The following is a 25,634-nucleotide window of genomic DNA, read 5'->3' as shown; positions in this document are numbered from 1 at the left end:
AGTTGTCTGGGTTGTCAGGATTTGGCATTATCTGTATTTGGACACCCAATGCTTTTGGTCAAGAAGGAGCTAGTATAAGTGACCATTTGTAAACAAACAGACTTGGCCTTGTTTGCCTTTGAGATCCCTTGTTATGGGATTTGAGCTTAAGTTTGATTTTAGGGAAGAGTGAGCAGAGCAGATACACAAACAACAGGCAGGATCCATCCGTGCTCTCCCACCTACTAAGAACTGGGCTGTACCGGTTCTACCCACGTGTCTACATGATCACTGATATAGTCTGATTTCACTCGATTTCAGGGTTACCTCAAGGGGAACAAAAGATTTTTTTGTGCTGAGCATTGTTCATGGGTTGTATATGATGTCCATAAATGCACCTTCCTTTCAGAGAATTAGAGAATTCATTGTGCGCTCTTGGAATCTTACTAAAATGAAGGAAGGGGAAAAGTGGAGTTGATCTGAATTCAGTTTGCACCCTTCCCTCCCCAGCAGACTCTCTGAATGCACACACAGGGAACCCAAGCCCTGTAGGAATTTGCCTTTCTGCTGCTGTTTTGAAGCATTAACCAAAAAAACAACTTGGGGAGGAAAGGATTTATTTCACCTTGCAAGTCACCATCTACTAGGAAGGGAAGTCAGGCAGGAACTGGGCAGGAACTGAAGCAGAGTCCATGGAGGAGAGCTGCTTACTGCCTTGCTCCTCACGGCTTGCTCAGCTTGTTTTCTTTTTTTTTTTTAATTTAATTTTTATTTAATATTTTAGGATTATTTAACAATTTTTATTGAAAAAAAATTTTCCACTTCCTCCCCGCCTCCCATTTCCCTCCCCCTCCTCCCGCCCCTCTCCCCCTCCCCCCACTCCTCTTCTCCTCCCTCTCTAGTCCCAAGAGCAGTCAGGGTTCCCTGCCCTGTGGAAAGTCCAAGGTCCTCCCCCCTCCATCCAGGTTTAGGCACCGGACTGAGCTCCCAAGGTCCTAAGAGGAGCAGAAGGAGGGAGAACATGAACAAGGAAGTCAGGACCACGAGGGGTGCACCCACCCACTGAGACAGTGGGGCCGATCTATTGGGAGCTCACCAAGGCCAGCTGGACTGTGACTGAAAAAGCATGGGATAAAACCAGACTCTCTGAACATGGCGGACAATGAGAGCTGACGAGAGGCCAAGGACAGTGGCACGGGGTTTCGATCCTACTTCAGGTTCTGGCTTTGTGGGAGCCTAGACAGCTTGTTTTCTTATACACCCAGACCACATGCCCGGGGTAGCGCCAGTCACATCAGTCAGTAATGAAGAATGCCTTCACAGGTTAGTCTACAGGCCGTCTGGTGGAGACAATCCTCTGTGAAGGTTCCTTCTTCATACATGGCTCTAGCTTGTCTAGTTAATCATCACAAGCCCTTCACACACACATACACACACACACACACACACACACACACACACACAGAGAGAGAGAGAGAGAGCGCCAGGTCGTTTGGAGTGAGTTGTGCTGTTCTTTGAGACATCCAATGAGAGGTTAAAGTGTTGTGTTCTATTTGTTCACCATCAGCCATTAAAGAAACAGTATGTGGTGTTCAATTATAATTATAATCATTATCATCATTAGTATGATACTAATTGTTAAATTATAAGGTTGGATCATAATCAGATGTTATAGATAATATAAGATCACTTTCACAAGTGTGTGCCTGTCATATAGCAAGAAGGGATTTTCTTCAATGTTTGCTACTTATTCATTTTGAAGGTGTAGGAGTCATCAGATTTTTTTGTTTATTTGCAGTACTGAGGATTGAACCCAGGACTTTGCATGTGCTAAGAACAGTTGATTACTGAGGTACGCCTTTAGTCTCCAACAAAGGCTTTAGAAAAAATGTGTGTCTATATGTGCTTGTGTTCCTATATATGCAAGTACTAATATATATATGTGTGTGTATATATGTATATAGTAATAATTACGAAATAGGGAGCTTGTCCTGCAGGAAGCTGTCCCCAAGGACAGAGGGGTGCTAGACATCCGGACCTAAAGAGAGGTCTGTGGTACTTCTTTTAGCTCCCTCTGCTCCATGTGTCCTCTGTGTATGTTGTTATTTCGCCTGTGAGCACTTTGTGACCAGTGGCTGCCCCTCTTTCCCTGTCAGTGTCTGTTGAACACTGGACTCAACACCTATGAAGCATGAGAAACATACGATATCAGAAAAGAACATGGTTTATTAAACCTGCAGATTGGTATAGCTGGAGGCTTTTCTGCATCCTACCTGGTATGGTTGCCACTTATAAAATCATCACTCAGAGACTTAATATTAACTATAATCATTTGGCCAATGGCTCGGGCTTATTACTAGCTATCATTACATATAAATTAACCCATTTCTATTAATCTGTGTATCACCATGTGGACTGTGGCTTACAGGCATTGCTCTGGTATCTTACTCCCCTGGTGGCTTCTGGCATCTCATCAGCTTTCTCCCTATATTTAGCTTGGTTTTCCCACCTAGCTATATTCTGCCCTGCCATAGGCCAAAGCAACTTTATTCATCAACTAATAAAGGCAACACATATTTTCATCGTAAAGAAGGACATCCCACACCAGGCTGGTTTTAGAGGGAAAGATACGTGTGAAGACAGGCAGTGTTGATGAAGAGTCAACTTTAGTACATACCTAGGTGAAAACCACCGGCATTTACTTAACTAGTTATCCAGTATTCAGGAAAACATCCATTGTGCTATAGATGTTGTTCTAGTGTGTAGTATTGTATGTCTAGAATTACAAAATAACACAATCTGCCTGACAGACAACATGGGTAAACGTTTGAGGCTGTCAAGGTAGCCTATGATTTATTTTTTGTCTCAGAGCTGTATGCAAACCAACACACACATGCACACGCATATGCACACACACATGCACACACACATGCACACGCATATGCACACGCACATGCACACGCATATGCACACACATGCACACACACATGCACACGCATATGCACACACACATGCACACACCAGGATGGAGCCCGGAAACCTCAGTGTGCCATGAGAACTGACTTTTGCGCTTTCTGAAGGCATTGCATTGGGCCTGGAGAGTTTTGGGGAGTTCCCTCCCCACACCTTTCCATCTTGTCTTTGTCCTTTGCTTCTAAACTTGTCTCTTTCTTCCTATTTTTTCCCCCTCAAGACAGGGTTTCTCTGTAGCTTTGGATGTCCTGGAACTAGCTCTATAGACCAGGCTGGCTTCTAACTCACAGAGATCCGCCTGCCTCTGCCTCCCTAGTGCTGGGATTAAAGGTGTGCACCACCCCCTGACTCCTAAACTTGTCTCTTTCACTGACAATCTAGTTTCCTTCTATTGGTTTTCTTTAAACTGATTCAGGCCTAGATTTAACGGTAACAGAATGAGAAGCTGAAAGGACCAGTCAGTTGTGTGTACATGGAGCCTTGCTGGTCCCATTCAGGCACTCGGTGGTGTCTGTAGATCATAATATAGTTCTGCTGATGGAGGCCCTTTAGTAGTAAGGTATTTTTTTTTAATTTTTTCCAACTTGCAATTGTTTATTATTTAAATTGTTTTGGCAATTTCTTAGAGGAGGCATTTATAAGAAGTCAAATAATGATTAGTCTATAGTTCTGATCATGGAGATGTTGCTGTAGCTAAGGCAACCCTAAAGGTTAAGATTAAAGGCCAACCTCCTGAGGATTCCTCCACCTCTGCAGTCCAGGCATGGTCAGAGCAAGCAAACCCCTGGATGAACAGAGCCTGCCCTCAGCGTTATTCTGTGAGCAGTGCGGTAGCACAGTCATTTTCAGGGGACTTGCTTGTTAGGAATCACAAGCCATCTGGAGACGATGGACATGGGGGGCTGTGGCTAGGTTATTCAAATACTCTATTGTACTGCTCAAAGAACTTGGGCAGCTGTGCTTTTGGGTATCCACGGGGAACCTGGAACCAATCTCCTAAGGATGACCCCACTGCCGCTGTCCTATTCATTGACAGTTCAATGTGTGCTTTCGGGAGAGGTTCCCGAGCAGGAAGCAAGGCAGTCTTGGAAAGTCTCCCTGGGAAGAAACCTGAAAAGCATCTTGAGAATTGTCTGAGAGTCTGGAGGAAGTGCCCCAGGCTCTGTGAAACTAAGAACCTGCTTTCTTTGCTTCTGGGCATCTTGGGAGGAGATTGAGAAACACCCAGAGTTTAAAAGCCGGGTCCCATGACAGGGAACATTCTTCACCCTATAACAGGGACTATTAGATGCCTCACTAAAGAGGCCCAGACTCAGCATAGGAGAGAGGCAGCTGCCACTGGGGTAACTCAGTAGTAAGCAAATAAAGACACTGGAAGCATCCGTAAGCTAAGAGCAATGGCCTTTGTCAGCTCAACAAGCATTTAAAAGCTCTTCCCTAAAGCTAGCTTAGTGTAATATAGGCCTCCAAGTCAGGTCAGGGCCTTAGCACAGATAAGGGACCAAGAGAAAGTGGGGAAGTGCCCTGGAGGCAGACAAGAGCTTCCACCTGCCCCTGACTTTCAGTTGTGTCTCTTCTCACGTTTATTACCTGGATGCATATGCATCTTACTATGTAGGTGGTATCCCAGAGCCCAGGGCGTCGGGTCCCCTGGAACTGGAGTTCCAGGCACTTGTGAGCCCCCTGATGAGGTACTGGGAAAGGAACTGAGTGCTCTGAGCCAGCTCCCCAGCCCTCCCCTGCCTTTTTGTATCAACCACTCACTCTTCAGCGCTCAATTGTTGTTTTGTTTTCTTTTTCTAGATCTCCCCCCACCCCACCCTCTCTCTCTCTCTCTCTCTCTCTCTCTCTCTCTCTCTCTCTCTCTCTCTCACTCACACACACACACTTGTACCTGTTTGTGCAGAGTTCTCCATCCCAGCCTGTCACTAAACTGGAATTTGCTCTTTTCTTTCTCTCACATTATCCTGACTGCACTGAGCTGACCTCCCCCACTGCCACGCCCCATGAAGGCTCTGTAGGGGCTGAGGAAGTTTCTTTGTCCTGAGAAGTTTTTTGTCTTTGAGCAAATTGCATTCCTTCAACAATGTAGTGGCTCCTCAGCTTTCAGAGTCCTTCCTGGTCCTGGTCCACTGAAGAACTCCTACCCCGTCTGCACTTACACAGCCCAGGGTGACTTGTGCACACCAAGTTCAGAGGCCTTTGTTCTCAGGGCTCTGGTGTGCCACCTGGGCAGGAATGACAATCCCGCTCTCTGCCTGTGGCTTCTCCTTCCCTTTCTCTTCATTCTCACGGCTCTCTTAGTCTTTCCCATCTTTGGCACTCCTCCTCTGAAGCCGCATTCCTCATGGTTTAGGATCCCGGGAAGGAGCCCCAGGGAGAAAGGCAGTCTCTAATTGGTGTAGGCCACTTTATCAGGCCTCCAATGCGGTTTAGTAATAAACAGATTTGTGAGGAAACAGAGAACACATTTTTTTTAAAAAACATATTATACAAAGAACGGTCTGTTTAGCCCTGGAGTTCATACACACGACAGCCGTCTCGTGAGTTCAGGTAATAAATTAATGGCTGTCTGAATTTCACTGCGTGGCAGTGGGAATGGTTTTGCTTTGTGAAAACTTCACAGGAACTGACTAACTACAACCCTGTCACCCAACGCAGGGTGGTTCCTTCATAATCTGTGTCTGCCTCGGGCTCTGGAAATGAGCCATTCTCTGCACACCAGCCAGAGCACACTTCTACCGTGAGTTGGAACCAGCTCTGGCCTCCACAGTGGTGGGGCATCTCCAGCCTCCCACCCGCTGCAGGACCCCGGTGTTCAAGTGGACCACTTCCTAACAATTTCAAAAGATGATACAAGACAGAAGTGATGGAGAGACTTGTCAGGAAACAGATAGAAAGAGCTGGGTAGCCTACAACAAGATTGCCCCCAAATACAAGGGGCCTGAGGCTCTTTGTTCTCCCTTGCATCTTGGGGTAGCAGCCTTGCTGTGTCAGCTCCTCTCTCAGCTGAGCCATCAGAACGCCACATGGTCACTCTACTATTCCAGATGTGAGCAATGATTCTCCCAGTCCAGACACCTCTCATCACACACCTTGCTGCATACAATACATACAGGCATATACGTCGACAGTCACTCTTCTCTGGGACCTCTAGTGCAGGGCACTGTCCCCATAGTCTCTAACCTTAGGGGAAAGTACGCGTTCAAGATTGTCCCACCTTGGACTCCGTACTCAGAGACAATCACTAATCACCCCCAGCAGTTCTCTTTGTCTAAGCAGTCCAGCACTGTCACTCCCAAGGAGGTATCTGCCCCTTTGCTTTCAGGTGTGCTTAAGAGACAGTCTGTGGGCTGAGGTGGGCCACTTTCACTCCTGGGCCTGAGCCTTGTAACTGCAGTCAGGGGTTGGGCGGTGTTTTATATCCTTTGCTGTTGTGTTTCTCAGACCTTAAAGTAAGAGTTTGTTCTCTCTCTCTCTTTCCCAGGGAGTTCAGGTGGATAACTTGGAAGACCAGAAAGCCGAACAGCTGGTGATGCGGGTATCTTCATCTGGAGCCATGATTTAACTGTTCAGGTGAGTCTTTGGGGAGGGTAGCACAGTCCAGGGCTGGTCTGTTTTCTGAGAACAGGTGAAGGCACACATGAAGGGTAGCCCTATCTAACATCTGGCCAAACAGAGCTCTGAGAAGTGTAAACCACTCCTGGGTGAGCATGTGTTCCCCAACTTACAGGACATGTGGTTCTTAGCAGTCCTGTATCCTGCTGTTCAGTGGGGGCTGCCAGGAAAGGGGGGGTTAAAGTGAGCATTCTTTCTGAGCTGAGTTGTGGTCCTGAAAGAGCTGTGACTGGCTCTAAATTAAACTCTCTGGGTATTTAGAGAAACTCTCATATGTGGTTCAGGTTGGTTTTGAACACTCACACTCCTCCTGTCTGTCTGTCTCTGTCTCTCTCTGTCTCTCTCTGTCTCTCTCTCTATATCTCTCTCTATGTGTGTGTGTGTGTGTGTATGTGTGTGTGTTTGTATGTGTGTTTTCCTGTTTATACCCATTTATTCTCAGGGTGTGTTCTTGAAAAGTGGCCATTTTCTTTGTGCATGAACTAAATTCAAGTGCAAAGATGTGTCCGGCTTAGAGTGAAGGGGTAGGTACAAAATCCTCAATTTTTACAGGGTTATTACATCAAGCCTTTGCTGTCTTCGCCACACGTCTAATTTCTCATTTTTAGTGATCATCTTCATGGACCTTTACAAAGTATTCAATCTAATCCTTCCATATAAGGTAATTTCACAGTAAAACTACATATACATAGAGATCACTGGATACCTCGTTCTGCCTCAGTCTCTTGAGTGCTGGGTGAAAAGATTTTTTTGTGTGTGTCCCAATAAACCTCTGCCAATGCAATAATCCATATCAACCAAATCAAACTGAATTAGAAAGAGCCCAAGTTTAAGGATGCCAGTGCTCCCGGGTAGCATTCCAGCCCCAGAGAGGAGATGGGAAAGGAAGACCTGAAAACCACTTGTTTGTTCTCTGGGGAGCAGTTTAAATACCCTGTGGGAGGAGTGGTCTTTAGCATCTCTGAAGAGGGGTCACCCTTTGGCAGGCTTTCTCGGAGGTGGAGTCTGGACTGAGGCAACTCCCAGAGGAGGGGGCTTGGGATGGAACTTCCACCCAAACATTTTGGACTCTTGGGGTATAGGAATGCCAGGGGCTGAAGCCTTCACCCAAACCCTGGGATCACAGACATATTTCATCATGCCCAGCTTACTTAGACTTTTTATAAAGGAACAGAGCCAGTGCAGAAAGGCAGGAACTGTTTCTGGCTTAACTCAGGGTGGTATTTCTCAATGTTTCTTGGAGCATAGCATCCCAACTGTGCAGAGGGCACTAGTGGTGTAGTCAGGTGACTGGAGAACACTGCATGGACTAAATGGTCGTTCTCACAACTAATGGACTTTGCAAGTCTCCATGGGCGGGTTGGTCAGCAGTGCTTGCCCAGGTTCTGTGCAAATTGTGGCCTGTGACTAGCATTCCACCTGCGACTTTGATCTTTTCTAACTATCAGCCACAGTGATGTAGTTATAAATGAGAATGGCAATGCTGAGATGCAGATGCAAGCGCTGCAGGTGAGCAAGAGGAATGGCTCAGCCACAAGGGTTTAAGAGAAAGAGCCCTAGAGCTAGGTGGCCTGGCTTTAGTACTGCATGGCTCTGACTTTTGTGTCTTCCTGAAGGTGGAAGGACATGTAACCTGTCTTTCATGCTCCTTGCCCACAGTAGAAATTGTATCTGCCTCATTGGAACGGTTGTTACAAGGACAGGCATTATGAGTGCCTGCAGTACTAGGCTATATACAGATGCCATTAGATTTGTTCATACAACGAAAATAGTCAAATCCTTTGACTCAAGCTGAAGGTTCAAATATATGGTGACTAACTGGGGAGAGACAGAATGCCTTGCAGTAGAGACATCATGTTAGGGAGAAATAGCAAGCTAAGCTGCTGGTAGGCAGAGGGAATGAGGAAGAGTAAGCAAGGCGTGGTGAACACATTGACTGAGTCCTGTGCCTCGCTGTGTTTAACAACACTCAGCAAACCAGGGGACTTCTCCATCTGCAAGTTCACGGCTGTTTCATTCTGAATGGACAGAAAGTTTCCCTCAGTGTCAGAGATAAGAGGAGGATGTCGTCCCCATCACTACTCTTTAGTATTTGTGCTGCTGTATTTAAATATATAGGCTTGACTAGATGAAAAGATCCTAAATAGCTAGTAAAGCGGTGTGCGTGTGTGTGAGTGTGTGTGTGTGTGCACATATGTTGAGTATTTGGGGAGGAGATTGGCATGTGAGTCAGTAGAACACGTGAGGAAGGTCTGCCCTTCATGCGGAAGCACCATCCAATCATCTGAGAGTCCAGGTATATGAAAAAGGCCAAGATGTTAATTTCCTCTCGCTTCTGAAGCTGGTATACCCTTATTTCAATCATTGGACATGACCAAGCATTCTAAGGACTGTGGACTCCAGTCTTGCACCATAGCTCGGGAGTTCTCAGGCCTTCTGTTCAACTGGACTGACAGGTCTAGCACCACATTCCGAGGGCTTTGGTCTTGGCCTGAGCCATGCATCAGGGCATCCTTGGGTCTCTCCAACTTGTAGGTAGCCCATTGTGGGCTTAGTCCTCATTATCACAAGATTCAGAACCCTAGTAAGTCGCCTATAATCCATCTACCTGTCCACCCACCCATTCACCCATCCATTCACCTATCCACACATCCATCCACCAATTCGTCCATCCATCCATCCATCCATCCATCCATCCATCCATCCATCCATCCATCCGTCCATCATTTGGTTTGTCTATCTTCTTGTCTCTATCATTCTGGTAAACCTGGAGACTCTTTCTCAAAGCTAATGAGATTAGAAAACTAATATAATGCTCTTGTGGCATTTCAGTTGTATTTTAGTAAATAAAGACTGTTTGAAGATCTGAGAGTAAAACAGTCCCACTAGTCAGCCTTCTACACCAGGTTATGGTAACACACACCTTTAATCCCAGTAGCCACAGTGACACTCACATTTAATCCCAGTGATGCACGCCTTTAATCCTAGCCCTAGAGAGGAATATCAAACGGGGAGAAATAGCTATTATATAGTTTCCTGTGTTGTAGGAGGCCACTTATTTGTTCCTGGCTGCTCAGCCCCCAAATAACCACACAGAAACTGTATTAATTAAATCACTGTTTGGCCTATTAGCTCTAGCTTCTTATTGGCTAGCTCTTACATCTTAATTTAGCTCATCTCTATTAATCTGTGTATCACCACGTGGCTGTGGCTTACTGGCAAGGTTCTGTCCAGCGTATGTCTCTGGCAGGTAGGTCTACATGGCTTCTCCCTGACTCTGCGTTCTTTCTTCCGGCATTCAGTTTAGTTTTCCCTACCTAGCTCTTCTCTGCCTTGCTATAGGCTCAGAGTAGTTTCTTTATTCATTAGCCAACAAAAGCAGCACATATACAGAAGGACTTCCCACATCACTTCTGAGATTCCAGGAGGCAGGATCACCATTCCTGACTAAGGTAGAGGTAAGAGGCAGTGGCTGGCAGTTTTGCTTTTCATTTCTTCAGGTTCAATCCCAATTTCTGACCCTGAGGTTCTTTTTTATTATTATTAATCATGCTTCATTTATCGCCCAATGTTTTGGGGTATGAATTCATGAAAATGCCGTTTGCCTAAGGCTTTTTAGCTACCAGCCCAAGTCAGATTTGGGATTGTAATTCCAGCTCTAGGAAGGAACAATTGCTGTTAAAAGACATTTGATTATTAATGCTGTTAGATTAATCCAACCTATATATTTTGAAAATGTCTTGACTTCAAAATTTAAGTCAAAAGATATATTACTTTGGAGAAGAGGTTTTGCTTTTCTTTCCAGAGGAAGTGAAAGGCTGTAGATTTATTCTTGGTTAAGAAAAATAAGTTTTGATCAGTTGTGGATTCATTCTTGCTTAAGAAAAATAAGGTTTGATCAAGGAAGGACCCCCCTGAGGGATCTCCAATGGGAATGGATGACATCGATGATCCAACCTTTCAGAGTACATTTGTTGCAGTTTCCTCTGAGTTCTACATCCAGAAAAGCTTCAAGATACATGGTTGAAATGATCCAGTCTCACAGAATACTCCAGTAATGATTGGAACCATAATCCTAAATTTTCTTGGGTCCTCATAAGATTATCAGTACCCCAATCACCAGGAAGTATACTAGAAAACTGTGCCCACATCCTTAAAAAATGGATTATAGATGTTTGTTTTTTTTTTTAATGTGTTGTTTACAAGTTGTTATGGATAATGGTCAGGAAAAAAACTAAACAAAGGAGATTAGATTCAAGGTTCTTGTTTTGAAAAAAACAAAAATAGGCCAGACAGTGGGGACGCATGCCTTTAATTCCAGCACTTGGGAGGCAGAAGCAGGTGAATCTTTGTGAGTTCAAGGTCAGTCTGGTCTACAGAGCAAGTTCCAGGATGGGCTCCATAGCTACTGAGAAACCCTGTTTCAAAAAACAAGAAATTAAAAAGAGAGAGAGAGAGAGAGAGAGAGAGAGAGAGAGAGAGAGAGAGAGAGAGAGAAGAAAAAAAGGAAAAGAAAAAAGAAGATATAAATATGATAAGATAGAAAGGTGGATTGTTGAATCTACTCTGAAAAGAAAAAAGGAGGATATAGAGATGTTAAGATAAAATGGTATATTATTAAATCTAATTTTTGAAAGCAACTATTAGCTTTAAATGTTTTGCATTGGTTTTACTTTTGTATATTGTATGCAAATTTTGTATATTAATACAAATTTGAGATTAATTATTTTAAAATATACTGTACATGTATTTCTAATCTTGTTCAAGGTATTGTACCTTTACAGCTCATTTAACAATGTAATGCAAATATCTAGTCTTGAAAACTATTATTATTAACTGTTTAGGATAATAAAGAAATTTAGGTTGTAGTTTTTTTGTTGTTTTTTTTTTGTTTTGTTTTGTTTTGTTTTTTTGTTTTTTTTTTTTTTCGAGACAGGGTTTCTCTGTGGTTTTGGAGCCTGTCCTGGAACTAGCTCTTGTAGACCAGGCTGGTCTCAAACTCACAGAGATCTGCCTGCCTCTGCCTCCCAAGTGCTGGGATTAAAGGCGTGCGCCACCACCGCCTGGCTAGGTTGTAGTTAATAGAACTTGTAGTCACATTAAGTATGTTTTCAAGGTCAAACAAAGATATAATTTAGATAGATAGGTCATCTTCAAACACTTCAGAAATCTACAGAATATGGCATTTAAGATGTTTTAATAACCTAGGTTCTTCTTTTTTTGTGACAATAAGACATGTCTGTTTCTAGAAGCACCAATCTACTTTAGAGAAGATAATGGTCATCAAAGAAACTCCACATGGAGTTTACTTTCTTTGTAGCAAAAGTAAGCAACTGGGCAAGAAAATGCCTCTGCCTCAACTGCTGACATTGTAGTGTTCTAGTTAGCTAAGCAGGACACAAAATACCCTGCTTCACAGAAAAGTATGTCAAATATGCTAGGCCTGTTGGCCAAAGATGGATGCCCCAACATTGCAGAGGAACTTTGGGTGACTGCACAGGCAGCCAGCTGTTTCTGTCATTACACACATGTTTTGGAAGTCACTTGTTTGCACTTCTTTCTTACTCAGTTATTTCCTTCTTGGGTCTCTGAGGGAGTTGAAGATTAGATAGCTATAGTTATAATTTACCAGATACAGAAAGCAAGTTATGATAAAAGTAAATAAGGTATAAGACTTTGGACTCACCAATATAGGATAGAAATAAAGTATTTCCTCTGAATTTGTCAAATACAAATGGACTAGACATTGTTGATATATTTATTGCCTATATATATATATTGTATATAGTCATTTTACTTACTGTATATAGTTTTCTTATATTAGTTATAGCCTTCTTTTTTATTTTTTCAGACAAAAAGGGGGAAGTGTAGTGGCATTTCAGTTGTATTTAATAAACAAAGACCACCTGAAGATCTGAGAGTAAAACAGCCCCACTGGTCAGCCTTCTACACACACCTTTAACCCCAGCCCTTGAGAGGAATATAATAAGATGGGGAAAGACAGCTCTCAGATGCAGTCTCATTCTGAGATTCCAGAAGGCAGGATCACCATTTCAGACTGAGGTTGAGGTAAGAGCCAGTGGCTGGCTCTTTTGCTTTTCAGATCTTCAGGTTCGTCCCCAATTTCTGACCCTGAGTTTTTATTAATCAGGCTTCATGGTGCTGTGGGAACTCCTTCAGCCTATAGCCTCTAAGATACTGGCCCACTTTGTGTGTGATCAAATATACTATATATGCAGATGTAAAAAATTGCACGGCCCCTTGGCTGCTGAATTCAGTTCCTTTTTCCTGCTCATGCAGAGGACTGCCGATCTGTGAGTTTACCCATAAATAAAGACACCTTTATTATACTCCATTCTGAGCTAGTGTGGGACTATTTTATTATAATCCACAACAATACAGTATTGCTAGAGGTTGTAGCCAGGACAGTTATGCAATGAGATGAAATGTGAGATGTTCAGATTAGAAAGGAAAACACAGAGCCGTCTCTGTATGCAGATGACTTTATTTTATGTAAAGAAAATCCTTGAGAATCTATGAGAATATGAGAGATAATGAGCAAGTTCGCAAGGTTATAGGATATAACCAATGTAAAAAAATCAGTTATATTTTTCAACTTTAAATGAATAATGTAAAATGAAGTTTTTTTCCGTGTAGTGGCTTGACAATAACAGAATAAATCTAGCAGATGCCAAAGGGAGTACTCTTCACTATGGAAATCACTGAAATAAATAAAAAGCAAACAATTGTAAAAACATCCCATGTTCTTGAGTCTGTATAGCTACTATTATCAAAAGCTCAGTACTTCTTGCAGGGCACAATGGCACATAGCTGTAAATCCAGCATGCAAAAGATGAGGATAGAAAGAGTAGTGAGTTTGAGGCCAGGCTACATATTGAAGGCCTGTCTCATATTTTTAAAAAATTCAGTACTTGCCCAATTTATCCACGAATTTGATTCAGTCTTTATAAAACTTCAGCTGGATCCTTTGCAGCTAATCCTACGACTGGTGTAGAAAATCAGAGGAACCAGGACATCCACAACAGGCTGGGAGACAACAAAGCAGAAGGTTCCCATTTAAAATTGCTACAATAGTCAGGACTGGGCGTTGGTTGGAAATAAAGATGCACAGGATATAATTTAGGGTCTAGAAATATATCCATACATTTGTGGTCAATTGATTTTTGGCAGTTTAGCAAAGCAATTCCAAAGCGGTGTCTTTAGCACAGGGCCCTGGGACATGTGCAGAGGGAGGAGATTGAGTCCCTACCTCACACCATGTCACAAGAATTAATTCAATACAGCTTATTGTAAGAGCTAGAAATGCAAAAGCGATTGAAGACTGAGAAGAAAGTGGAAGAAAACAAGTCTTTAATGATTTTTGATGGGTTGGGGTTTTTAAGACATAACATCGAAAGCACAAACAGCGGAAGAGAAATGGATGGAGGAGTGAGTTTCATCAAGGTTAAAGGCCTCCATTCATCAAGATACAGGAAAAAGAAAATGAAAGGGCTGAACCGGCTGGCTGCCCAGAGGGCAGGAACTCCTGCCATGCAGTCATGAAGACCAGAGCTAGGATCCCAGCACCCAAGTAGAAAAAAGAAAGGAAAAGAAAAAAGGTAGTGTGGTCCTGCACATGCTTGTAACCCCAGCCCTGAGGGCACAGACACAGAAGGATCACCAGAGCATGCTGACTGCCAGCCTAGTTGAGAAATACACAGTCCAAGTTCAGCAAGAGACCATCCTTCCAAAAAGAAACAAGGTGGAGAGTGGTAGAGAAAGATAGTGGACGCTGTCTGGTGCATGCACCTGCACATACATACCTGTGCACATAACAAATCCAACACACACACACACACACGGTAGTAACTGACAAAATGGTTTCAAGTCATAGTATGATTAAGGGCTATAAGTAGAACATGTAAGGGTTTTTATGACTTAAAAAACAAAGGCAGAAATTGGACTAAAGGCCTGGATAGATGTTTCCTAAGAGAAGATAAGCTAATAGCGAAGAAACACAGGAGAAGGGTTTTAGTGTCATTGCTCCTTAGGAGTGGAATGTAAAAACAGTCAGATGCCACTCATCCATTGTGTGAAAGACACATAATGATGGGTATGATGGGTATTGGTGAGAGAGAAGCCGGAGCTTCCTCAGACTGCTCAGAAGTTTGTATGAATACACTAGGTAAAGATACCTGTGAAATAGTCATACATATGAAGATGAGTATGGACATATGAGGTGGAGGTCCAAATAGGAGCTGAGACATACAGACAGGCAAACCTATTTCAGGGCAGTCAAGTTAGTTCGAGGTGGGTTAGAGTTACAGGGCCACAGAAGAACCTGGGCACACAGGTGTGGCCCAAGAGTGGTCTCTGACCTAAGATGACTTGTCAAGAGGGAGGCTCTTCAGAGTTAAAGATCCCCCTGCCCTGGAGTTCTCAGTAAGAGAATTGAAGTGTTTACTGGAACTGCCGAGATGGAGGTCATCCACATCCTCAGGAGTGGCTCTGCCCTAGTGATTCGAAATCAGAGTAGGCCAAGGCAGAGTGGGGAATGAGCAGCCGTGTGATGCTGGAGAAGCACCCTGCAGGGGTGACTGCTGAGTCTGAAGGTCTGATACACACAAGGTTTGCAATCCTGCGAGTAGCAGTGCCTGGGAAACTGGACAGTCTGCGCAGGAAGGCTTTGCCGGCCCAGGATCCCAGGAAGCCTTCTGTGTTGTGCTTTCTTCTCCAGTGGGGTTGATTGGTTTGGTTTGGTGTTGTGCTAGGGATAGAACCCAGAGCCTGGGGCAAATGCTAACCCTGAGCTTTACCACCGAGGCCCCACCAGGTCCATTTTGTTATTGTGATCCAGAGAAAAAGGAAAGGACACTGTGTTCTTAGTTATAGTGGGGTCCTGATGGCAAATACCTTAATACTTTGGGTTTAGTAAGACCTAAGTGAAATCCAGAGTGTGGATCACTGGGGCCATAGCAGGCCCCAAGGTAGAGGCACAGGACACACACTTGTGCGCACGCGCGCACACACACACACACACACACATACACACATATAAACATGCAGAGAACGAGAGAGAGAGAGACTTAGTGTATGCTGTTTGAACGACTGTGACTCTTGCCAGCTCCATTAGCATGCCCCCTCACTCCCAAGCTTCTTTAATAATTTAGATGATTGAAAATTGCTTTTTGAAACACATGTTCCTTCAAATGACAACCTAGTCTTCCCTCCTGTTGGGAAACTGTTCCTTGGGGACAGGATGCTCCTCAAACTGGGAAGCCCTTTTGATATGTATTAAGCAAATATCATGATTTGAGCCTGTGCACAGGTGTTCATTTTAATGAGTCTAAGCAATATTTATTTTTCCTTCTACAAGATGTGTGTGTTTGTGCGCGCACGTGCATGCGAACAAGCACATATGTGCACACATTCTTTGTGGAGTCAGAGTTTTCTGTTTGTTTTCTCACTATGTATCCCTGGCTGACCTGAAATTCAGTTTGTAGACCATGTTGGCCTCCAATGGTGAGTAAGATTTTTAAGGTTGTAGTTGAGTGTCACTAGCTAAAAGCTCAACCTTTTCTTGTCTGGAATATAGACAATCTATCATGGACAGTGAAAACTTCGAACTCCTCGCTTTCTCTGATTGAGTCGGTGTAGAACAAAAGAATGCTCCTTTTTCAGTAGCCCCAGTTAATACCTGGTGTAAGGGATGGTGTGTATGTGTCTTCTTCTTGTTGTTGTTTAGTTTTGACCCATGAGCTGGGAGTTGCTTGGTTATATTTTCTTGTACACATTTATTATTCCATTTCCAGTATTGAATGTGACTGTTCAAGAATAGATATCTTAACTATCTAGAACACAGATTCATAAGGTTTTAAAATTTATGCTTGTGAGAAAATGAGGGCAACAAGATGGCTCAGCAGGGAAAGGAGTCATTGCCCAGCCTGGTTGATGACCTGGGTTTAGTCTAGGAGGAGAGAACTGACTCCCACCAGCTGCCCTCTGAACACCACATGCCCACCATGGCACACGGGTACCTCACGTATATGCACCTATGCAAATAAAATTGAAAATGTAAGAAAAGCCTTAAAAATATTATTAAGTTTCTAAACTACTTGATGAGATGTTATATGCTGTCTTCATGGAAGTCCTGACTTTAAATCTTGGGCGTGTTTTGTGTTGCTATGTTTTTTAATTTTGCTTTCAGTTGGTTTAGGATTTTATTATCTCTCCACTTCCAGTCACAGGAGCTCTGAGTGGTTATCTGGGAGGAAGTGTTTGACCTTCGACCCGACCTGTTCACTTTGCTTCAGGGCTGTGCTAAAGGATACTTTTGATTATTTTTAAAACATAAGAGAAAGTGCTACAGAGAGAAAGGGTTTGGAAGTCTCTGCTGGGAACTAAACCTCAGAGCAGGCTGCAGCAGGCCTCATCATGGCCAAGGCCAGGCCAGGTCAGTTCACTGGTTCTCTGGTTCTTCTCGGAGCTGCTGTAAGGAGCAGGTGCTGCGGGCCTGCAGCTGCCTCGATGGAGGAGTTCCGATTCCATCTGCTTAGGCTGGATCTGTAAAAATCGCTTTGTTTCTCAGAAACATCTTATTTGTCTTGGGCCGTAGCCAGGCCTCTAATGTGGGTGGTGTGTGCTGTGGAGTCTTGCCTTGCTGTCAGCTCAGACTTTTGTGTGAAGCCAGTCTGCAGCCTGGGGGAGACTTCAGGGTGGAGTGAGGAATGTGTACAGAGGTGAGTGATCTGGTGACCTGAGACAATAGCAGAAGAGGCCAGGTAAGGGATGGAGCCTCCCTCAGCAGGGCCATGGCATTGCATCTGGACAGCTGTTTGGTGATCCATGGGTTCCGGGGTGCTCTTATCCTGTCAAGGATGGTTAGATATTAATGGTGAAATTGGCCCTGGACAGTTAACATGCCACTAAAATTCTAAGTAAAACTGTACATCTGTCTTCCCTTCTCACTTTTTTTCTCTCCTCTCCCCCCTCATTTCCCTCCCTCCTTACCCTCTGTGGTCAGCTACCAAAACTACCTAGGGTACCCAACTCTAACAGGCAAAATAAACCAGAATATAGCCCTTATAAAGGGATCACTCCTCTTTTAAAATCTCTTATTGAGTCTAATTAATCTCTAGGCCTAATTTAAAATAAACTTTATTGTGGAGCAGAAAGGAGGCGCCATGAATGGCTGTAACACACCTTCATGTGTCTGAAAGCCTCTGCTGGGTATGCATTCTCTCCCTCCCTCCCTCCCTCCCTCCCTCCCTCCCTCCCTCCCTCCCTCCCTCCCTCCCTCCCTCCCTCCCTCCCTCCTCTCTCTGAAAGCCTCTGCTGGGTATGCATTCTCCCCCTCCCTCCCTCCCTCCTTCCCCCCCTCCCTCCCTTCCTCCCTCCCTCTCTCCTTCCTCCCTCCCTCCCTCCCTCTCTCTCTCTCTCTCTCTCTCTCTCTCTCTCTCTCTTTCTCTCTCTCTCTCACACACACACACATGCTCACACCCATTGGACCTTGCATTCTTACCTACAGCTGCATGGGAAATGGTTGCACGAGCTTCCCAAGGCAGACAGAACGTGCACTGCAGTGTAGTAAGAGACTGACTCTAAATTGGAACAGGTCTTGATGTTTCTCATTTCAGTTTCTTTGGATCATTTCATTAATTCTCGTTGTTGGGCTTAAGACTTTTTCAAACATTCTTTGGCCCTGGGAGGGAGTTGTATAACCATAAAACTTGAGAATCCTGGCCCTGGGATAGATGTTCCTTTAAAACCCCAAGGACAGAAAATTGAATACAGCTGTGCAGAAGGAAAAAAGCAGAACGCTGGTTCCAGGCTATAGGCATCCTGACCAGCTTTCCCAGGGCACTTGGGCTGTAGAAAATGGAGATGGGAACGGGTGCTGCTTCGGGAGGGAGCCATCTCTTTCTCAGAGCTGAGCTGTTGTTGGGTGGGGTGCAGGCAGCTCTCTTCTTGACTGTGCTCAGCTCGGGCTGTGGTCCTCCCTGTGGAGGAGTGGGGTTTCTGGGTCATTTTGTGAGGCGTGATTCACAGGCCTTACACTCCCTAGGAAAGTAACCCCAGAGCCTAAATGCAGCCCTTTGGATCAGAAGAGCCCATATGATCCCTTTTGCTGCTGTGGCCATGGGGCTTCTTTGCCCAGTAGGCAAAGAAGTCTTCTGCACTGTGGTCCCGAGAACAAGGCGTCCCCTTCCCACAACCCCAGCCCAAGTATGAAAATCAAGATGTCGATTCTGATGTTTGCATGTTGGATCCCTCGATTCAGGCTGTGCTTCTCGGGGAGCAGCCACCATGGGCCCTGACCTGTGGCAGCCTGGCATTAATCACATCTCTCTTTGTCAGACCGTGTAACCATGATTTGTACTTCTTCCTCTACAAGATTAGATTACTGTAAGTTTCATATCCTGGATGGCCCACTAGGGATTTCAATTCATACTCGCTGGTACAGGAAGCAGGCTCATGTTTCTGGGGAGAAAGGAGTAAACTTGCCTGCTTGGCCATCATCTGAACACATTGGGCAGGGCCTCTCTGAAAAGCGATCCTGCCTTGAGGACTTACCGTATCAGATAGCTGTCCATGAAGGCTGTTGTGCCTCTGCGTGAGTATGGTCCCTGGGAGGTGGGTTTGCTTAAGTGATGCCAAGCCTGTAGAATAAGAATGCACGGACAAAGCCAGGGAGCTAAGTGCTGACATCAGACTGTTTAATGAGAGAGCTCTTCCCCAAGGAGGCACCCTGAAAGGAGGCACCCTGAAAGGAGGCAGACTAAGTCAGCCCAGAGCCAGCCTGGGGTACGATCACAGGTGGGAGGAAGCGAATCTGCCTTGAAAAATATTCTAAGTTTGGTATTTTTTCTATGGAACATATATCTCTCTGTGTGTGTGTATATGTGTGTATATGTGAGCTCTCTCTCTCTCTCTGTGTTCTCTCTCTCTCTCTCTCTCTCTCTCTCTCTGTGTGTGTGTGTTCTCTCTCTCTCTATTTCTCTCTCTCTCTTTTTTTTTTGTGTGTGTGTAGGTCACAGGTATAAGGTATCTTCCTCAGTCACTCTCCATTTTAGTTTTTGGAACTCACCATTAGTCTAGATTGATTGGTCAGTGAGGCCCAGTGACCCTCTTGTCTCTCTCTAGTGGTAGAGTTACAAGCTGTGCCCAGCTTTTATGTGGGTCTTGGGGTCCGCATGCTTCCACAGCAAGCCCTTCACCAGCTATGCCATCTCCCAAGCCCTAGAACTTAGCCCATTGTAGTCTCTCAGCAACTCTTTATTGGCCTATCTAGTAGGCACTCTTCTAAGCTCTGGAGACAGACAACAGGCCACAAAGTGGACAGAAATGTCTGTCCTCACACTGGCCGTGTTTCATGAGCCTGTGTCAGTGGAATCACGAGCAGATGCATGGGTGGAAGGGAGGCCTAGGGAGGAACTCTGCAGCAACTGCTCATGCCGATGTATTAACTTCCTCCCTTCTCCAACACAGTGGGCCTTGCTTTCTCTCCTACTGCAGCATGGACCATGTGTGCTTTTGAGCCAGTCCACTGTTCTTGTGCGTGGTCGTGAGTAATTCATCTGGTGTCTGGACCCAGTTGGGAACTCCAGATCTTTGAAGGGCCGGTCTGCCACACCAGGTCTTTGGAGAAGGAAGATGAAGTGTGCCTTGTTCTTTCTGCTTTGTTTTCCTGCCTAACAAACCTCCTTTCTTCCCACTTGACTCATGGACTCCATCTCTCTTGTGCCCCCTTCCTTTCTTGGTCCCTTCTGTCCCTCACTCCCACCATTGGAAGCTGTTGTGGTTCTGCTCTGTGTAATTTGAGCTGGTGCTTTGCCTGGGAATGACAGAGTCTTGGTTCTTGTAGAACTGACTGTAGCCGCGGTAGGAGACCTCATCCAGGCAGTTAATTTTCAGTGCTTGGACACAAACCAAACCTTCCCTGATGGCAAGGAAATGAGAACTCTAAGAAACCGAAGTGCATGTTTGATGAAACTAAACTTCCCATTGCTTATTTTCCTCAACTTTACCATTGGGGACCTGTGTTTCCAATGCCCAGCGGAAGCCACAGGCACCTGCAGTTGAGTGTCCCAGAAAGAGTGTGCAGTGGAGGGCTCAGTGCTGTAGCGTGTGTACCGTGGAAGGTCACATAAGACACTGTGCTGTGGAGGGAGCCAGCATCAGAGAATGACCACACTGTGTAATGGCCAGCACCATAGGACACTGAGCCATGAAAATTCATCGCTGTATGATTACTATATCGTGAGAGCCCCGTATCACAGAAAGCCTGTGCCATGGAGGGTCCAGTACTGTAGGATGGTGAGCCTACTTACGGTGTAGATCGATTGTGTAGTACAGGGCCCGGCTGTAGAATGCTGTACCATGGAGGGTGCTAAGCTGTTGAATACTGAGCTATGGTGGGTACAGCTCTCTAGAATGACTTTCCTGTAGAGTCGAGCTCTGTAGAATGGCTGGACTGGGGAGTGTCCAGCAATAAAGGGTTACTATACTAGGGAATGTTCAGTGATGCTGAAATACTGTTCTATAGAGTGCTCAGTGCTGTAGTATTGCTGAAGGTTCAGACTTCAGAATGACTGTCCAGCAGAGTCCAGCACAGTTAACTATATCATGTAGGGTCCAGTGTGGACACTGACTGTACCATGCTGTGTCCAGTGCTGTGGAATAACTGTACCCTGCAAGATCCAGTGTACGGATGAGTGTCCAGTGCTGTCAGATTGCTGTACCAAAGAGAGTCCAGTTCTGTAAATTAACTACCATGCAGAGTCCACCTCTATAGAATGATAGCACTGAGGAGGGCATAGGTCTACAGAATGACGGGACTGTCAAAGGTCCAGAAGTGTACAATGACTGTACTAAGCATGGTCCGGTGCTGTAGGATGACTGTACTCTGTACTGTAGGACGATTGTGCTGTGAAGGGTCCAGTGCTATAGGATGACTGTACTCTGTACTGTAGGACGATTGTGCTGTGAAGGGTCCAGTGCTATAGGATGACTGTACTCTGTATTGTAGGACGATTGTGCTGTGAAGGGTCCAGTGCTATAGGATGACTGTACTCTGTACTACAGGACGATTGTGCTGTGAAGAGTTCACTGCTATAGGATGACTGTACTCTGTACTGTAGGACGATTGTGCTGTGAAGAGTTCACTGCTATAGGATGACTGTACTCTGTATTGTAGGACGATTGTGTTGTGAAGGGTCCAGTGCTATAGGATGACTGTACTCTGTACTGTAGGACGATTGTGCTGTGAAGAGTTCACTGCTATAGGATGACTGTACTCTGTACTACAGGACGATTGTGCTGTGAAGGGTTCAGTGCCTTAGCATAGCTGTAATATGCAGTGTCCAGTACCATAGAACAACTGTACCATGGAGTGTCCAGCTCTGTAGAATTATTGTACTGCCAGGGTCCAGCAATGCAGAGCAACTATATGTGCATGGTTCAGTGCTACAGGGTGACGGTGCTGTTCAGAATCTGGCACTGTAGAATGACTGTACTATGTGGCAGCTAGCACTGTAGAACTGTCGTACTGTGTATGTCTCTAGAAGTTTTGTGGCATGGTGTCTATCACTTTGTGATGACTATACTTTTGAGTGTCCATTGCTGTAGAATGACTACTGTAGAGGATTCAGGACTGTGGGCTTACCTTACTGTGAATGATACCATAATACAAAATTACTGTCCCATTGCAGTACTGTCCAGTGACTTTCTTGTGCAGGTTCCTTGATGTAAAATTATCATACATTGAGTATCCAATGTAAGTCTAGCATACATGCTAGCATACATGCTCCTGTGTTATGCGTGTTCAGGGCTGTTGGGTGACTACCACGGAGGATCTAGTGTTGTAGAATAAGTATTCCATGCAAGGTTCAGCACTGTAGAATATGCGCTGTAAGTATTGTACAGTGTCCAATGCTATAGCATGGCTGTACTCTGGAAGGTCCAGCAATGTAGAATGACTGTGCCATGCATGGTCCAGCTCTGTAGAATGACAATTGTTGTGGGAACGGTGCTGTAGAATTGTGGTACCACTGAGTGTCAAGTACTGTGAAATTATTATACCACTGAGGGTCCAGCACTATGGATACTGCAGCCCCTTATTGTAGGCTGATTGGATTCTTGAATTGCCATGATATTCCCATCACTTGTTTCTGGATGGGGTGAGGAGTTTCTACCTCCTGGGTTGCATAATGTGTCCTGTGCTACCAGCTGGGAGGTGCGCATCTCTGAGAGCATGTTCTTCAAAGACCGCCTCGCTTCCCCAGTAGCCAGTATGTGTAATGCTCCTGGTATCATTGGGCACAGCACAACTGCTTCCCTTCTTCTGGCAGTCCTTGGGAAGAGGCCCATCATGCTCTACATTCATGTTGGTGTTTAGGCCCAGCAAAGGAACTACCGTGGTACTGTACCTGGTGATGTCGGTAGCTGTGTGGAAAGGAAATCCTCACCCCCTTGGGTATGTCCATCAGCTCTACCTTACTTTAAAGAGCCTCTGGGGTTCTGCCATGCCATGTCTACTTCTTCAGAAAGACAGAAAATCCCTGGTTTTAGACATCCAGCAGCCTAACTGGAGCATATCACAATTTGTACATCTCTGATTCCTTGTCAGACTCTTACCCTGGTGTCCTGGAATGCAGTGTTGGTCCAGCTGAAATTGAGGCTGAGTCCCTGGAACCTGGGCCAGGCTCACCCCTGGCAAACTCCCATTTCATTTTGATCATGAGGCCAGCACTGTCTGGGCCGAGCCTTGTAGCACAGCCATTGCTCTGGAACTGCTGCCACTTGGGAGAATCAGTTGCATCATTTGTTCAACCCACTGACTTACAAATGACCCTGGAGCTCAAAAGATCTTCATCTGAGGCCAGTTAAGTGTGCCAAAAGCTTTCAGAAAGAAAGCACAGACAGAAAGACTCCACAGACTGACCAAATGAGCGGGAGAGCAGGAGATTGACTGGAAACCATCACCACTGAAGGCATTTGTCTTTTAAATAAAGCTACTCACAAGCAAAATGACTATGGTAGATAGCCACAGCATTAGTCCCACACTAAAGCGTGGGCATAGACAAAAGGAGACCATGCATGTCCCTGTCAGAACCCAAAGCTCTCTGAAAAAAAAAAAAGAATGAATCCAAGTCATATCCTGCCACAGCAGGAATCAGGATAGTCTGTGGGTTCTGGCTGTGTAGCCTTTCATCCCCTGGAAATGAGTGGCTTTAAAAAGACTTTCAGTGATTGCTAAAGATCATTGCCATTAGAAAGCAGGACTCTTCAGGAGGCAGAATGCTGTGGGACAATGGTCTTGTATCCTCTAAAGATTTGCCACTTGTATTGGCTTAATAAAATGCTAATTGACCTATTAGCTCAGGTTTTCTTATTAAATAATTCTTAGATTTTGCATTAAGCCATAAGTCTTGTCTGTGCTGGCCATGTGGCCTGGTACCTTTTATCAGTGAGGCATTCTCATCTTGCGTCCTCTGCATCTAGGTGATGACTGTAGACTGAGCCTTTCCTCTTCCTAGAATTCTCCTTTTCTGGTCACCCTGCCTATACTTCCTGCCTGGCTACTGGCCAATCAGCATTTTATTAAACAAGTACAAGTGGCAAATCTTTAGAGGATACAAGGCCATGTAGCTGCCACCGGGAACAAATGCCTGCACTGGATCCCGCTGAAACTTTGCCAGTATAGGCCACAACCTCATGGTGATGCACAGATTAATGGAGATTGGTTAGTTTATGATATAAAATCTAGCCAATAAGAAGCCTGAGCTAATAGGCTAACCAGTTTATAATTAATGTAGGCCTCTGTGTGTTTCTTTGGGACTGAACAACTGTGGGACCAAGCAGGACAGAAACCTCTGTCAACAGCAGAAGGCTTAGAGTATTGTGGCCTTGTTTTCCCTGGTCAGACTCTGATGTCTCTGGGACAGGCACCAAAGCTACAGAGAAACCCTGTCTCGAAAAAACCAAAAAAAAAAAAAAAAAAAAAAAAAAAAAAAAAAAAAACAGGCTCTGATGTCATTGCTATTTTAGAACAAGAAGGGACATAATGAGACTAAGGCTTTTGCCCAGTAACACTTGGGCAGCTCTACCTAGTTCATTTTCTGCATTCTGCATTGATTGATGATCCTGAGAAAAAGGAAAGAATCTTGTGGCTATATCTAGGGGCTTGGGAACGTGCTATCCCCAGAACCAGATAAAGAAGCTGAGTGAGGCAGTATGCTCTTAAAATCCCAGCATTGGGAAGGAGGAGCCAAGAGCTTCCCTGGAGCTCACTGTCCATCAGCCGTGTCTAATCAGCAGTCCTAGGTCTCAAGAAGAGACTGTCTTAAGACAAACAAACAAACAAACAAACAAAAAACAAAGCTGGACGACACTTCATGAAGGATGACACCCAAGACTGATGTCTGGCTGGTGTGGAACAATTGTATTCTGTCAATTTTATTTTAAATAAATGCTGATTGGTCAGTAGCCAGGCAGGAAGTATAGGCGGGACAACCAGACAGGAAGTAGAGGTAGGTCAAGGAGAACAGGCGTATTCTGGGAAGAAGGAAGCTCTTTCTGCAGTTGTGATCCCACCACAGAAGAAGAAAGATGTGGCTGCCTTGCTGAAAAAAGGTACCGAGCCATAGACAAGAATAATAGGCTAATATAAGTTATAAGAGTTAATAAGAAGCCTGAGCTAGTGGGTCAATCACTTTATAGTTAATGTAGACTTCTGTGTGATTTCTATGGGACTTACTGATTGCGGGAACCAGGCAGGACATAAAAGTCAGTCAACATCTGGCTGCCACGTACATGTGCACACACAAACATGTACATACACCCGTACACATATAACACAAAAGGAAACAAGGAGAAGGATCAGGGAGGAAGAGAGGGAGGGAAGGATGTGGTAAATGTGGAGGGAGAGAGAGAGAATCTCCCCACAAGTGCTTTCAATGCTAGTGATAGAACTTCATATCACAAACATTTCCCCCCCAAAGGCACTGGTTTATGAACAAATGTTTATTACATGGATGAAGTGGCTGACTGACTCACATTCTGCA

The 25,634-nt window shown here is 44.8% G+C and overlaps 1 protein-coding gene across 4 annotated transcripts in view; it reads left to right on the top strand.

The window, feature by feature from the left end:
* Window positions 1–25,634, top strand: part of Svil (supervillin) — a 206,732-nt gene that overhangs the window by 51,057 nt on the left and 130,041 nt on the right. For all 4 annotated transcript variants that reach the window (XM_057787278.1, XM_057787277.1, XM_057787276.1 and 1 more), the window contains exon 2: window positions 6,440–6,528. The gene's annotated coding sequence lies outside the window, so the exon portion shown is untranslated. The remainder of the gene's footprint in view (window positions 1–6,439; window positions 6,529–25,634) is intronic.

The sequence above is a fragment of the Chionomys nivalis genome, chromosome 13, assembly GCF_950005125.1.
Source record: "Chionomys nivalis chromosome 13, mChiNiv1.1, whole genome shotgun sequence".
In the NCBI taxonomy this organism is placed as follows: domain Eukaryota; kingdom Metazoa; phylum Chordata; class Mammalia; order Rodentia; family Cricetidae; genus Chionomys; species Chionomys nivalis.
This window is presented reverse-complemented; position numbering and strand designations above follow the sequence as displayed.